Source organism: Balaenoptera acutorostrata, chromosome 4 (assembly GCF_949987535.1).
Source record: "Balaenoptera acutorostrata chromosome 4, mBalAcu1.1, whole genome shotgun sequence".
NCBI lineage: Eukaryota > Metazoa > Chordata > Mammalia > Artiodactyla > Balaenopteridae > Balaenoptera > Balaenoptera acutorostrata.
Window position 1 is genome coordinate 148,340,694 of NC_080067.1, and position 14,988 is coordinate 148,355,681.

Genomic DNA, 14,988 nt, shown 5'->3' on the forward strand with positions numbered 1-14,988 from the left:
TCTGCCAGTTTTCCCAGAGCACAGAGGGCCTCATCCTGATCTTCACCCCGAATTCCTTGTAGGTCCACGACTGCAGTGGCTGAGGGCTTGATTCTTGTAGAACTGGAGGGTGGGCAACGTTCTTTATTTTATAATCCCCTCCCTTTCGGTCTTAATTTCAGCCAAAGTTTGGGAGGCATTTCAGGACCAATTTACCCTACAGCGCTAGGAACGCTCATTCCCAGGTCAGGCGAGGACTTCGTTGATCGGCCCCTCAACGTGCTCTCCCTGAACTAGGCCCTGTTAACAGGGGCCGAAAGCCTCTGGACCACCTGTCTTACTGGTCTGTTTTGGTCCAGGAAATGGTCCCCCTTGTTGCTTCTCCCCACATCTAGAGCTACACTATTAACAATAATTGATTTTATAGGACTATATATTTGGTCAATCATTTTTGGTCACCTTGTCATCATTAATTTTATCTGAGGCTCAGTCACACATTTGGTGATACAAGAAACAATAATCTTGTAAAATAGACAGAATACAAGTAATACAGCTAGTAACATTAATAAGGTCATGAGTAAGTATTTAAGCTCGGAACTTCCAAGAAGTGCGGCCCAGTATCTCCCCAGGTCGTCTGAGCAGTCTATTCTAATCGCTATCTTTAAGGGAAATGATATATTGGTGTTTTACATAAAGGTCACCGAAGATGTCTGCGTGTACAAAGTGAGTGGTGGGTCATCGTGACCCCTTACAGGATTAAGAAAGGAACACTGTCTTCTAAGGAGTTACGTGGCCGGTGTCAGGAGAAGAAAAATTGGTCTTTATGGTTGAGCAGGTATTTCTGCTCTGCGGAGGTCTGGTTAACACACCATGCACATTGGAGGGAAGGGAGGGAACAGGCCAAACAGCAGAGAAAAAGGTTTATATTTAAAGTTTACGTGTCTTGCCTTAAAAGGGGAATTTTTTATTTCATCACTGGTCTTTCAGGGTGGACAGACCCGGTGCCTTCAGAGCAGGGGCACTAGAGGTGCCGGTCTGGGCAACTGCAGGGGCAGAGCCCGTGTGGACTCTGCTTTCCTGCCTGGACTCCCCGAGGGAGGGGACGCCTTCTCTCTCATCCGTCTTTGTCTCTGGGAGGAAAAGGGCAGCCTCAGCAGGAAACAGTGTCTCTGTGCCGTGGAACCGGGGCTGAGTGAGTGAGCTTCCCTGGACCAGGGCTGGGGTGTGGTGGGGAACGCAGGTTCTGGGGCCGCCAGCAAAGCTGGGGATCCAGCCAGCGTGAGGAGGAAAGCGTTTGTGTCACCAGTGGAAGTGCTTCTGGCCTGGACATTGCGCCCTTGTGGGCAGGGAAACGTCATTCCATCATCAGGGACTGTGGGTTCTTGCTTGTCGAGATCCCGGACACCAAAGCGATTCTGGTGGAAAGAAATGGACAGTAAGGATTTAGCTTGGGGTTCCTCAGCCCAGGCAATAGAGTTTGCACCTCACAAGGTAGCGGGGACTGTGGGAGTCAGGGTGCTGTTGAGGCTGAAGGCACCTGCTCTGCCTTGCAGGGCCTGTCACCTGATCTCTCTGAGCCTCAGTTTTCTCACCTGTGAAATGGGGATGGTACTAGCATTAATCAGGGAGTTTGGGGCTACAAGTAATAGAAGCATCACCTCTAAGGGGCTTTAATGATAAACGATAATTTACGACATCTTGCAAGTGCGAAGTCCAGGGCAGGGTGGACTCCAGGTGCGGTTCTCTCGTGCAGCAACCAAGGACCAGGCTTTGTTCCTCCTTTCGCTCTTCTTCCACGGCTCCAGCTTCAACCAGAAGTTCCCTCTTAGTTCCCAAATACCTGTAAGCAGTAACCAGCACGAAATTCTCATTTGTGTCCAGTGAAAGAAAGACAGTGTCTCCTCAACTATTGACCGAAGGGGCTGGGATTATCTCTTGATTGAAACATCCTGTGTCCTATCCCAACCCTGAGCCAATTGCTCCGGCCAGAAGGACGTCCTGTGCTGACTGCTGAGGCCTGGGCCTCGGAGCCATTTCCATGGGAGGTGGAGGGGTGACACCATGCTGGTCGGTTTCAGCCAGTCCGAGGCCACAGGAAATCAACACACACATTCCTGATTCACGCAGCCCAGGCCTGGCGCCAGTGAAGAGGAGAGGACTGGAAATGGTTCAGATCACTTTGTGTGGACGTCTGCCTCTCTCCCTTGGGTTCCATGGACTCCATCTCCCAGGATGTTTTCTGGGAGCCGAGGAAGAATAACCCAGCCTTGTCAAATCGTTCTTCCAGAATGTTCTTTGTGGGCGAGCAATGGCTTCTGATTGGATAGTTCCCACTTAGACTCCCTCCCCAGGAGGAAGGCCGGGGCCCTGACAGTGGTGAGGGGTGTGCGCCCAGGGGCCCTGGGGGAGCCTGGGTGGGCCTGAGTGAGTTCTCTTTTGAGTCTGCCTGTGGCAGCTGAGGGAGATGCCGAGAAACCACTTACCCTCTAGAGTCAGGGCCCTGGTACTCAACCTCTGAGTGTGTCTGGCGGTGATGATGCTTCCAGAACGCTCACCATGAGCCCTGAGGTCTTGGGAGGCAAGCGTCAGACCATAGGAAGAAAGCAGAGGCCCTGAGACATTCTAAGTTCCCCTGATTAAGCAGTAAGCACAGGAGCTGGACGTCAGCCCAGGGCTGTCCTCGGCCATGGCCATTACTCCGCTTCCCAAAGTGTGGACCACGTGGAGAAGAGGGTTTGTGTTCAAACAAATGTGAGAACGGCTGGCTCAGCAAGGCCACACGGATGTTTTTACGATGGGACGTCTCCGCTGCTTGACCGCATGGTAGACTGGGCCTCCAACCCAGGCCTGGCCAAGCTGTAACCTTGACCTTCACCGTCCTGGACGAAGTCCCAGCGGGATGGCTTCCAGTGGCCCGCTCAGAGAGAGACCTGGGATTGTTGTCGGGGGCCCCCACCCCTGGAGCTTCATCCAAGGCGGCAACCCCTCCCCCAGGCCCACCCTGGGGAGGAAGGTCCTGGAGCCGGGCAGGCATGGGCTAAGCTTCACCCAGCCCCACACAGACCAAGTGAGTAGTGGGTGTGTTCCTGGTTTCCGAGGTGAGGAACTTGATGCTAAGACACAATAGGGGGCTGATCAAAGTCACTTGACTAGTGCCCTCGGATAACGACAGCTGGCTTTCATTGGAGATGCACTTCGTCTCAGGTGTGTGTCGGGGTTCATGGCCCCCAACAGCAGCGCTGTGCAGGAACTGTTACCGTCCCCGTCTCACAGGTGGCACAGAAGCCGGTGGAAGCTGAGTAACCTGGGAGGCTGTGACAGCTGCCAGCCTTGCTGATTGGGGTTCAGGGCTGAGACTGCACCCCGACACCATTTCCAGTGCTGACACTGACGTGCTGGGCACTGAGCCGTGTGCTTTGCATAGATCGTATGGTTTCATCTACCCTCTGAGGCAGGAGCCCTGCTCCTCATTCTTCAGGTGGAGAAACTGAGCCCGGAGAGAGGAAGGACCTCGCACGAGGCCCATGGGTGGTGGTGATGTCAGGCTTCCGAGCGGCTGACCACCACGGGCGGCTTCAGTGTAGGAACCCGGCTTGAGAGCAAGACCGAGGCTGTTAACAGGACGGGCACGACACTGCTCTGACCGTCCTAGAACCCGGGACAAGAGGCCCAACACCCTCCCTTGGGATTCACGCTGGGGACTAGGGCTGGGCCGGATCTGCTGGGACCTCAAGTCTTAGTGGCAGCAAAAGGAGGCGATGTCATTTTCTTCCCCTTCACAGCTATCCACCCATCCTCCTGTTATGAGAATATTAGAAGGTCCCTTTCTCCCATGAAGGGCAGGAATCATCTCAATCTTGCTCTGATGGAGGCTCCAGTGGGGGACATTTCTGGGGAGAAGGGTGTGCCGGGGTCCCAAGACCACCTGTAAGTTTGATGACCCTCTAGAAAGACTCACCGGACACAGAGGTTACAGTTTATTCTAGTGAAAGGATGCAGATGAGAATCAACAAGGGGGAGGAGCACGGGGAGGAAACCAGGAGACACCAGGCTGAGCTCGCCCTGTCTCTTCCAGTGGAGTCTTGCGGACGCTGCTAATTGTCTAGCAACGGCGTGTCATAACCTGTGTGGGGCACTGCCAACCAGGGAGGCTCGTGGGCCTTGGCGTCCAGGGTTTTACTGGAGGTCAGTTGCGTAGGTGTGAGGCACCCACGTGGGCGACTTGAACTACTCAGAACGCAGCCTCCTCCCCCCGCCAGGTCAAACTTATGCGCTCAGGGGCTTCCCTGGTGGCGCCGTGGTTAAGAATCCGCCTGCCAATTCAGGGGACACGGGTTCGAGCCCTGGTCTGGGAAGATCCCACATGCCGCGGAGCAACTAAGCCCGTGCGCCACAACTACTGAGCCTGCGCTCTAGAGCCCGTGAGCCACAACTACTGAGCCCACGTGCCACAACTACTGAAGCCCATGCACCTAGAGCCCGTGCTCCGCAACAAGAGAAGCCACCACAATGAGCAAGCCCGTGCACCACAATGAAGAGTAGCCCCCGCTCGCCGCAACTAGAGAAAGCCAAGGAGCAAGGAGACCCAACACAGCCAAAAATAAATAAATAAATAAATTTATTAAAAAAAAGAAAAAACTGATGTGCTCAGCCCACGCCCCCCCCCCCCATCAATCGCACCGTTAGCACAAATACCAGGCAGAGTCCCAGGCCCCAGGTGCACAGACACCCTCTTAGCAGGTTGGACATTCCCAGGACCCAGCAGAAAGGGGCCCTTTTTGGGAAGGTGCAGGGTTTAACACCCACCCCCGCTGAGCTAACCCTCTACTGCACAGGGACCAGGGGTGCCAAGGGGAGTAGATGTCTGAGGGCACCTGAGGGCCCCTCTGAGGGCTGAGTCCTCCTAAAGAGGTGCCCAGGCTACTGGGAGGCCGGCCCTCCCTGCTTCCCCCTCTGATTTCCTTACAGAGCAGGGAAATCACCGCAGGACCCAGGCAGCTCTGGATTAAGGGGGCGGGGCCTCGGCTCAGAGGCGCCTGACCCCGGCCACGTGTAACAACCAGCACCGACCAGTGAAGGCAACGAGAGTGTGCAGGGGAAGACGTTCTCTCCGTCGTTTGGGGCTGCATCGTAATTTACACATCTCACAAAGTGTTTACAAATACGCTTTTGAGCGTAGCAGAAATTGCCGTCAGCTCAGCAAAATAAACATGCGGGTAACCATGGGGACTTGCGTGTTTCAGCGCAGCGTAAAAACCACCTCAGGCGGACCCAGGATTTAATATGTTTATCCTGGGGTTTGATTCCGGGTAGAATCGATCAGATTGAAACGGTCACAGTATTTCTCATCTTTCTGCAGGGTGTCTGTCCCCTTTCACAACCTCTGAAGCCCCAGGCTGGTCCCCCGAGGCCACACCCGGCTCTCCGGGCGCCAGCTTTGCCCACCTGGGGCCAGAGTCCTGCCTGCAGCACAGCGAGGCTTCCTTCCCTGTGGCCCGAACCGATGATCTGTTTGCGCTTCTCTTTCACAAAGTTGTTGCCGGGAAGCCCGAGTATTGCAAAGTTGACCAGCTCACTCCAGTATTCTCTCTGTAGATTTTGTGATTAAAGAAAAAAGAGAGAATGAGAGAAAGAACAACAACAACAAAACCCCAAGGAACCAAGAGGGAGAGAAAACTATAATTAGCATGCAGAATTTTCAATGGTAAATGACCCCCAGATCATCGACAACATGTATCTCCACAAATTGTGGAGCTCTGATTACACCCGTCTGTAAAAGTTCTAACTAGCTCTCAGCTCATCACATTCACGCCAGTTGAGGTGAGAGAGGACACCCCTGCAGGGTGACTGAGTTTGGACGCCGTGTCTGTATTAAGATGCAAGGGTGTGTCCTCTGCACCTTGTAATGAGAGACAGATGCAGGAGAGCCTTAAACAGCGGTGGGGCAGAGAAGCCAGGGGACAGGGAACAGGACAGAGGCCGGGGAGGGAGGAGAGAGGGGCCAGGGCGCAGCCAGCGGCTGGTCCGAGGGTTCAGGGCCGGGCACGCACGCACTGTTGGCGTGAGCTTACCTGGGGCTGGCAGTCTTAGAAGAAATGTTTTGTGAAAACTATCTCAGAATCTTTAGAAAATGCAGACAGCAAGGGCCACAGTCTCCTTCCTGTGGCTCTGCCCTCTCCTTCCAATGCAGTCTAGAAAGTTCTGTGGCCTCAAATGAGCAAAAGGCTGGGCGTCAGGAGGGCACAGCCACGGAGGCCAAGCTGAGGGAGGGCCAGCCTGCTGGGTGCTCAGCAGCAGCGACCCTTGGGGGCCCCTGGGGCCCAAGGGGGCACTGGCAGCCCCTCCCACCGTGAAGCCCTCTCACAGGCACTGGGGAGAGTGTAAACTTGAACCAGAGAGCAGGGCAGGGAGCCTGGCTGGGCTGGGGGTGAGGGCGGGCAGCCCTCGGTGGAGGGAGCCTTTCCTGGGGCTGGCGGCATGCAGGCAGCACCCGAGCGGCGCTCCCCGCGGAGGGGTCTGGCCAGGCTTCACCTGTAAATGGGCTGGGACGCGCCGTGACGCGGGAGCGCTCTGCGAGCGAGTGGATCTGGGAAGGGTCTTCCGGAACTTTCACCGGCACTGGAACCAGCCCCTCCCCGGGGCGGGGATTGTATTACAGGTTCCCGGGTCCCCACCCGCAGGGTTTCTGGTTCGATAAGTGGGAGGAGGCCACATCTGTATCCTGGTTTCTCAGAAGCTTCGGCGCTTCCCTGCAAGGTGCTCCAAGCACAGCTGGAGTCTGCAGATTTCCGAGCCCCAGGCGGATCCTCATTGCTCCAGGGGGCTCGGGGGAGGCGGCGCTGGAGATGCTGCCGAATCCTTCCCCTCCCCAAGGCCCTGAGCCTCAGGCAGACTTTATAGGGCCCTGTAGGGTCAGCCGTGGAACCGCTGATCAAGTGAGTCCTGGCTGAGCACCTACTATGCAGAAGCGAAGACAGACGTTTGCGGCGGGAAAGACCGCCGAGACCCAGGCCCGCCCCGAGGTCTTCTCACTGAGCAAGAAGAGCCAGAACTCAGGTCAGAAGCAGAAAACTGCCAGGGGTGGGGCTGGGGGCAGAGAGGGCGGTGGCCCTGTGGGCGGGGCGGGGGGACTCCCTGCCTAGCCGAGCGCCCGTCCCCTAAGCCAGCGGGAGCCGATGTCCCGCCCCCGGCCCCGCCTGCCCGAGTCTGACCTGAGGTCCTGCGAGCCTCTGGACCTTCTCTCTCCCTGGGCCCCCACGTGCACGCAGGGCCCCGTGAGAACTGGGCAGGAGGGCCCTCCCCGCGCTGCCCTGTGACTAGGGTCCAGGGCAGCGCGGCCGCCTTCCTCACGGCCGAGGGCTGGCATGGGTCTCCCCTCTTCCTGGCAGCCAGCATCTTGCCCTCGGCAGGGCTGAAGAAATGGGAGGCCAAGGGGGTCCCTGTGGTTCTGGGTGACACGGACACTGGGCCTGGGGTCCCTGAGCACACCTCAGACCCCGTCCAAGTGTCAGACGGTCCCGAAGCCCTGGCGGCGCTGCCCATCCCTCGGCTGCCAGCATCTGACCTCAGCACAGGGACCGTCCCGATGCCTTGCCAAGCGGAGCCTCGTCTTCTCCCGAGGCGCAAGCGTCCCCGGAGGGAAGCGGTCCTGGGGGCTGAGCGGGCAGAGGCAGCCCAGGCCCCAGCCCCCCCACGCTCAGGGTCGAGGGTCTTGCCTCCCCTCCCCCATCGGTCGCGATGCTCCTCAGCCCGGAGAGGGAGGGGCAGCGGATGGAGACCCCCGAGCAGGCGGGAGGGGGAGCCCCGCGTCCCAGAGCCCTGCCCCCCAGCTCCCTACTTTGCCCTAAGTTGGCCCTGCAGCAGCAGGTCCATTCTGTGGATTTTTCCAGACTCGGAGGCCTGTATCTTTTTATTTTTAAATTGAAGCGTAGTCGATTTACAGTAGTGTGCCGGTCTCTGCCGTACAGCCAAGTAGCTCCGTTATACACGTATATCCATTCTTTTGTCAATACTCTTTTCCATCAGGGTTTATCCCAGGAGACTGGATAGAGTTCCCTGTGCTCTACAGTAGGACCTCGTTGCTTATCCATCCTCTATCTAATAGTTTGCATCTACCAACCCCAAACTCCCACTCCATCCCTCCCTCTCCCCCTCTTCCCCCTTGGCCTGTATCTTTGAACCCAGAGGGGCTCTGACTTGGCCGAGACTAGAGTCGGTTGAGGCGTGGTGTAGGGGGAACCTCGGAAACGTGAGACAGTCGTCCTGGTGTCTGATCTTTATCCCTCGTTCTCTCAGCAGGTGCTCTGGTGACCATGACGACCTGCTCACCCACGTCCCAGCCTTACACCTGCCCTGCCTCCCCCAGCTGCTCTCAGGTGAGGCCACACACAGGGCTGGAGGTGGGCACCTCCACGTGAGCACTGAGCACCCAAGATGTGGGCCCGGAGGCTGCGGGGAAGGCCTGATGCCCGCCACCCCACCCCTGCTCCACCCAGCTGTGGCCGAGAAAAGGAGCGTTTTCTGCCCTGTTGATCTGTTTGAAGGACGGGCTGCCCGAAGATGGGCTTTCTCCCAAGTCATTAAAGGACTAAGGCAAACAAACACTTCACTGGCCTTGCTGGCCTGGGGCCAAGCCGCCCTCAGAATTAGGCAGATTCTGCAGTCACATCTGCTGGGAAACAATGAACAGCCGGAGGACTGGCTTTCAACTGCTGCTGTTTCTGGAAAAAGAGAAACAGTTTGCCCAGAGGGGCTGGCTTCATAAAGACTGGCCCCTTCCTGCCTCCGGTTTCTGCAGCCGTGAAGATAATCAAAGGACCACAGGCCCTCGGAACTTCACCCGGCACTAAGCCCTCTGCATTCGTGAACTTCGTTAATCCTCATAACAACCCAACCAGATCAAGACTGCTGTCCTTAGTCCTCTTTCAGAAGCTAAGTCCCACCCAAGGCCCTGGTGGGTCAGCCCAGACCCCCACCTGTTGCCCCACCAGGCCGTTCACAGAGGTCACGGAACAGGAGCTAGAAATTCGGAAGGTTGTGCGCTAGTCTCCTGTGGCTGTACCAAATCAGCACAAACTTATGGGTTTAAAACTACACAAATCGATCATCTTACATGTCTGGGCATTGAAAGTCTGACACGAGTCTCACTGGGCTCAAATCAAGGTGTCGTCAGGGCTGGTCCCTCCTGCCGGCTCCAGGGAGGGACCCCGTCTCCTGCCTATTCCAGCTGGAGGGGCGCCGTCGGTTCTTGGCTCGGCGTGGCTCTTACTCTGTCTGCGAGGTCAGAAGGGCAGGTCACGTCTTCCTCACATCGCATCGCTCTGAGCCCCTCTGCTACCTGCCTCTGCCACGTTTAAGGATGCTGGTGATTACTCTGGGCCCACCCCGATAATCCAGAATAATCTCCTTATTTTAAGGCCAGCTGATTACCGACTTCATTTCCATCTGCTACCTTTAATCCCTTTTGCCATGTAAGATAATACATTTACGGGTTCCAGGATCAGGACCTGGAGAGGCTTCAGCGGGAGGGTGGCACATTCAGATCTGTGCCCTCCACGGCCACCTTCCACTCCGTTGCTTGGACTGGCCGTCCCCCCAAGGTCCAGTCTCTACCTGCAGGGGGTGCTGGGCTGGCTTATACTGGCTTTTGAGAACTGACTGTTAAACAGTTGTTATTAATAATGTAGATAAACGTGCAATGAAATATATTAAAACAGAGGTAACAAATGCTCAAAACTCATCACTTCCTAATTCTATTACTGTATGTTACTATCATCTCTGCTTTTTCAGTTATTTGCCTCTATTGCATCTGGGGGCAGAAATCCTAGCCAACACCTCCACTACACAATTCTTCCCAACTTTGTGTGGCAGTAGCTTGAAATCAGCCGTTTACACCATGGGATTCAGCAAATGCTACAAATCAGAGCTCGAGATATTTTTGTTGATGGTTTAGTCTTTAGAAAGTGGTGGAGAAAATACCAGTAACGCAGACTGACCTAAAAGTGTGTGGTGCTTGTAACTGTTACGTCGTGCATAGCACAAAAAAATTGTCCCATCAGGACTGAAATGCAACTATAGGTTGGCTACAAATGCAAGAGTTTGGCAAAGATCAACCAAAGCATTCCGTGTGAATCAATTGGCCATGGGGACTTCACAATAGAAAGTACTGTCTGTTTTATTATTATCCGTAAACTGCATACTGTACTTCCTTTATCTCAATAAAATGGAGAATAAACTGATACACGTATGTGTGCTCATGCCTCTCTTTGCAGGCAGCTGGTTATTCGTCACTTATCAGCACATCACCATCTACCCCTCCCTCCCCGAGCCCCACCTGCCAGCCCCTGTGCTCTGTGCCCTTGCCCTCTGAACCGCTTACATTTTCCAGAATCCTCCCTGCTGTACACATGCTGTTTGCACAGGGTGGCATGACCCCTGCCCACTCCACCCGCCCCGTCGCCCGGCTGATCCTGCTGGCCCTTCAGGCACCGTGCAGGAGCCACCTTGCCCAGGAGGCTGTCCTGGCCCTGAGCTGGGTGGAGTGCCCATCCTGTGGGCTCATATCACCCGCCCCAATCCCCCACCCAGAACCGGGCTCGCTTCTCTGTCTCTGCCACTGGCCCTGGCTGTGCAGAGCCCAGCACCATCCCTGTGTAGTAGGTGCTCCACAGACTTCCATGTAAGGAGCTGGGGTTGTTCTTGGCGTGGTAAGGCCTTTGAGTTTCTCCCGGGACACAGGAGGAAGCCCTGATGTCGACACAGTTGTGGAGGGAGCCGGTCCCTAGGGGGTGGGGTCTCCTGGGCACACTGGGGGGAATGAGAGAACGGAGCCCCCCCCCGTGCGTCCCCTTGTGTCTGGAGAGAGCCTCACCTTCTGCTTCCATGCCTGCCACCCCCGACAAGGGGCTTCCTTATGCGAATCCACAGGGGCTGGGGATCCCGGGGCTTAGGGCAGATGAGTGGCCTCCCCAGGGGATCCTGGGAGCTGAGATCCTGGGCCAGGTGTGCTCAGGAGCAAAGGGAGGCAGTTAATGGGGAGACAGCTCCTGGGAGCCCCCAGCGCAGACGGGGAGGCCATCTGTCCGGGTGGGCCCTTTCCCCTCCCCCGCTCCCTTCCCCTCCCCTCCCCAACCGGGGCAGCTGGTGGGAAGCGCTGATGAAAGCAGCAGGGCCTCACCTGCTTCACGAGGTTGTGTAGTTCCTGGTGGGCGGGGTGATGGGTGGAGGTGAAGGAGGGACCAGATGGGATCCCAGGAGAGACGCCAAGTCGGGTGGCGGTGACTCGGCTGCAGTGGCTGGCACCCTGCCATGCCAGGCGCTGGGCCGGGCCCCTTCCTTGTGCACAAGCCCACGTGGGCGACCCTCAGGATCACTCATGTTACGGATGGGAGCCTGAGGTTTGTCTCTGGTGAATGTCAGCACCAGGACAGCCTCGTAGAGCCAGCCTCTGAGACCACCGCAAAATACTTCCTGACCACGCTGCCGTTTGCAAGTCACTGGCCTGGCTTGAGGCTGCAGAGCTCCCAAGGGATGCCTGTAACCTCCTCTGTCCTTGTTGTTCACTGGGGGCTCCTCTACTGTCCCTGCCCGACCCCCAGGCGGAGGCACCCACCTGGAAAGGGCGGGGCAGGGGGCAGGACCACTGGGTCCCTGAGGACCCACTTCCCAGCTGTGGGCCTCCCTGCCGTCTGTCCATCCTCCCATCAGGACGGACCCATGAAATGCCAGCCCAGCAGCGAGGCAGGTGGTAATTTAGGTAACTGACGAGGAGCAGGTCCCTCGGCTTCTTCCTGGACCTGGGAAGCGGCGGGAAAGCCGTTCTCCTTAGGCCAGGAAAACTTGCTGAGCCGGGGGAGTCAGGAAGGAGAGATGGGGAGAAACACAGATGGGGAGACAGCAGAGGGACAGGCCTGCAGCCTCAGCACCAGCGCTCGGCGTGGCTGCAGGATTCTCCCAGACGCCCTCACGCGGCTCCGGGCTGTGACCAGATTCCTGTGGCCACAAGAGCTACTGTCTCTTACAATCCAAAGAAATTCAGGGCGGTGAGTAGGGGCAAGAGGTATTCTTGGAGCAGCTCTGGCTGGGAACAGCGCCAGATTTTTCCATGACTGCAAATGTAATTCGAATTGCTTCCCATCAGAGACGTGATGGGCTTGAGGTAGCACCAACTCACGGGCAGAGGTTACCTGGGTTGTTCGTTTATTCAGCAGGGTACCTCTCACACACGCAGACACACACAGGCACACACGCCGCCCCCAGTGGCCATGACGGGTGAACTGCCACCCTGCTCACAAGCCTGCTCCGATTTGCATAAACGCTACCAAACATAAGCCCTTTGAGTTTTCAAAATACTCGCGGTTATAATCTCCTCACTCCAACGGTCTCTGGAGGAGACTATTATTCCCATTTGTTTTTCATATGAAAAAATAAAGACTCAGGACACCCCTGAGAGGAGGGGACAGGGTAGGAAGAAGAGATGGAGGGAGGGGCAGGGAGGGGCTCAGAGAGGAGGGGGAGGGGAGGGGAGGAGGGGAGAGGAGGGAGGGGAGGAGGGGAGGGGAAGGAGGGGAGAGGAGGGAGGGGAGGGAGGGGAGAGGAGGGAGGGGAGGGAGGGGAGAGGAGGGAGGGGAGGGAGGGGAGGGGAGGGAGGGGAGGGAGGGGAGGGAGGGGAGGGGAGGGGAGGGAGGGGAGGGGAGGAGGGGAGAGGAGGGAGGGGAGGAGGGGAGGGGAGGGAGGGGAGGAGGGGAGGGGAGGCTGCCCTGCCGGTGGGACGGAGGAGCAGCTGGGATTCTGCAAGCGGCCTTGAGCTGAGGGGGCGGGTTCAGGTGGCTGGGTTAGATGGAGGGTCAAGGCAGGCGGATTGCTTCTTAGGGAGTCTGGCCTTGAAAGACAAAGGAAAAACCAGCTGCTAGAGATGTTCCTAGTTTAAAGGAAGGTTTTGTTTCAGCCTGTGGGGCAAGGAGCAGGTTTGCCGGCCGGAAGGGGGGAGAGGGGAGGGGCGCTGAGGGGGTAACGGGGGCAACTCCTGGGCAGTGGCCAGAACAAGGGGGCACTGCCAGCTTCTGAACTGAGAAGGGGGGCGGGGAGGGGGGAGGGAGGAAGGGGCGGCGGAGAGAGACGTGTGGCTTCAGGGAAGTGTGGCGGGAAGCTGGGCTTGCAGCCCGAGCCCCCGGCCCCCTGCCCAGCGCAGTAGAGGTGAGGCCACAGCTCAGAGCGGGGCTGGGCAGCATGGTGGGCAGTTAGTGATGGAGGGCGATGACCTTCTGTCATTTGAAATATTTTTTGTTTGAGATAACTGTAGATGCACTTGCAGTTATGAGAAGTAACTCAGAAAGATCTCACCCGTGCCCACCCATTTCCCCTAAGGCTAGCATCTGGTACTCTCCGCCAGCCCCCTTCTCGCCCCACCCTCCTGTCCGTGGCGTCTAAGCCATCTTTAACCCAACAGGAAACCAAGCCACCATCTGCAGACTCGCCCAGGAGGACACCTAATGGCCGGCCCTGGTGCTTGTTGTGGGCCTCTGGGTACAAGGACGGAGCTAGCGACCAGCCAGGCTGGTCAGGTTACAGAGACTCGCCGAACTGGTGGAACAGCCAAAGAATAAAGTTTAGAAAGGGCAGTTTCCAGGCGGCCCCAGGGGTCCAGGCCACTGCCCCTGGGAGGAATTGTGCCCACCCCTCCATCACCCTGGTCAGGGTTCCAGGCTTGAGAGTTCCACTGGCCAGCTTGTGTCCAAGCCCCACCCTGGCCAGGGGCCAGCGCTCTTTGATGGATGGCCCTTTATTCCTGCCCACAGCGGTCAGTGGTCAAGGGCATCCCTCCAAAGTCAAGGAGCTGTGACCAGAGGAAGGGGAAAGAAACTGACTAGTTTGACTCCCCAGACCTTGGTTTAGTGTGGGCAGAATTACAGGTGAAACCAGAGGCCACAGGTCACAACACTGATGAGAACCTTGGGAGAAGAGGTGGTGGACATACGTGTTTTCGAGAATGTCCTGGATGGACACCATCTGGTGTTGGGTAGACAAGCAGGAAACATGTACAAATTGTGAACAAAAAGAACTGTAGCTCTCTGAGGTCGTACTTAAAACTAAACCTACTTTTAGTCTGTGTCTTGCTGTCGTAAAACTGAGTCACTATGAGCAAGAAGCTTCCTTGTGAAATGCTATTTAAACTACAATGGTTTATTTTATCTCACTCTTAACTGGGAGACTATGATGTTTGTTTTACTTATTCGTGCTGAGAAATTATATTTACTCATATTTTGTTCATTATCAAAAACTGGATTGACTCACTAACCTTATCATATTTAACCTACAGACCATCCTGTTTTAATAACCCAAGCAGCAATACGCAAAAGTGGTTTTAGATGTTCTCAGAATAAGGAAACACTGTCTTTCTTCTTAGCTAAAAAAAAATTTTAAATGCAGTGAAATGTAAAAGGTGATTAGAGCTCATATACTTTCGAAATGCACCGCCAGACTTCTGGCTTTAAAAAGGTGGCCCGAGGGACTTCCCTGGTGGTGCAGTGGTTAAGAATCCACCTGCCAATGCAGGGGACACAGGTTCGATCCCTGGTCCGGGAAGATCTCACATGCCGTGGAGCAAGTAAGCCCGTGAACTGCAACTACTGAGCCTGAGCTCTAGAGCCTGTGTGCTGCAACTACTGAGCCCGCACGCCACAACTACTGAGTCCATGTGCTGCAACTACTGAGCCCGCACGCCACAACTACTGAGTCCACACGCTGCAACTACCGAAGCCTGCACACCTAGAGCCCGTGCTCTGCAGCAAGAGAAGCCACCACGATGAGAAGGCCACACACGGCAACCAAGAGTAGCCCCCTCTAGCCTCATAGAGAAAGACCACGCACAGCCATGAAGACCCAAAGCAGCCAAAAATAAATAAATAAATAAATTTACAAAAAAAAAAAAAAAAGGTGGCCCAAGTCAGCAACCCCCCACGCCCCGCCTTGCTGTCCAGGCAGAGCCACAAAGGACAAGAGAAAAGAGGG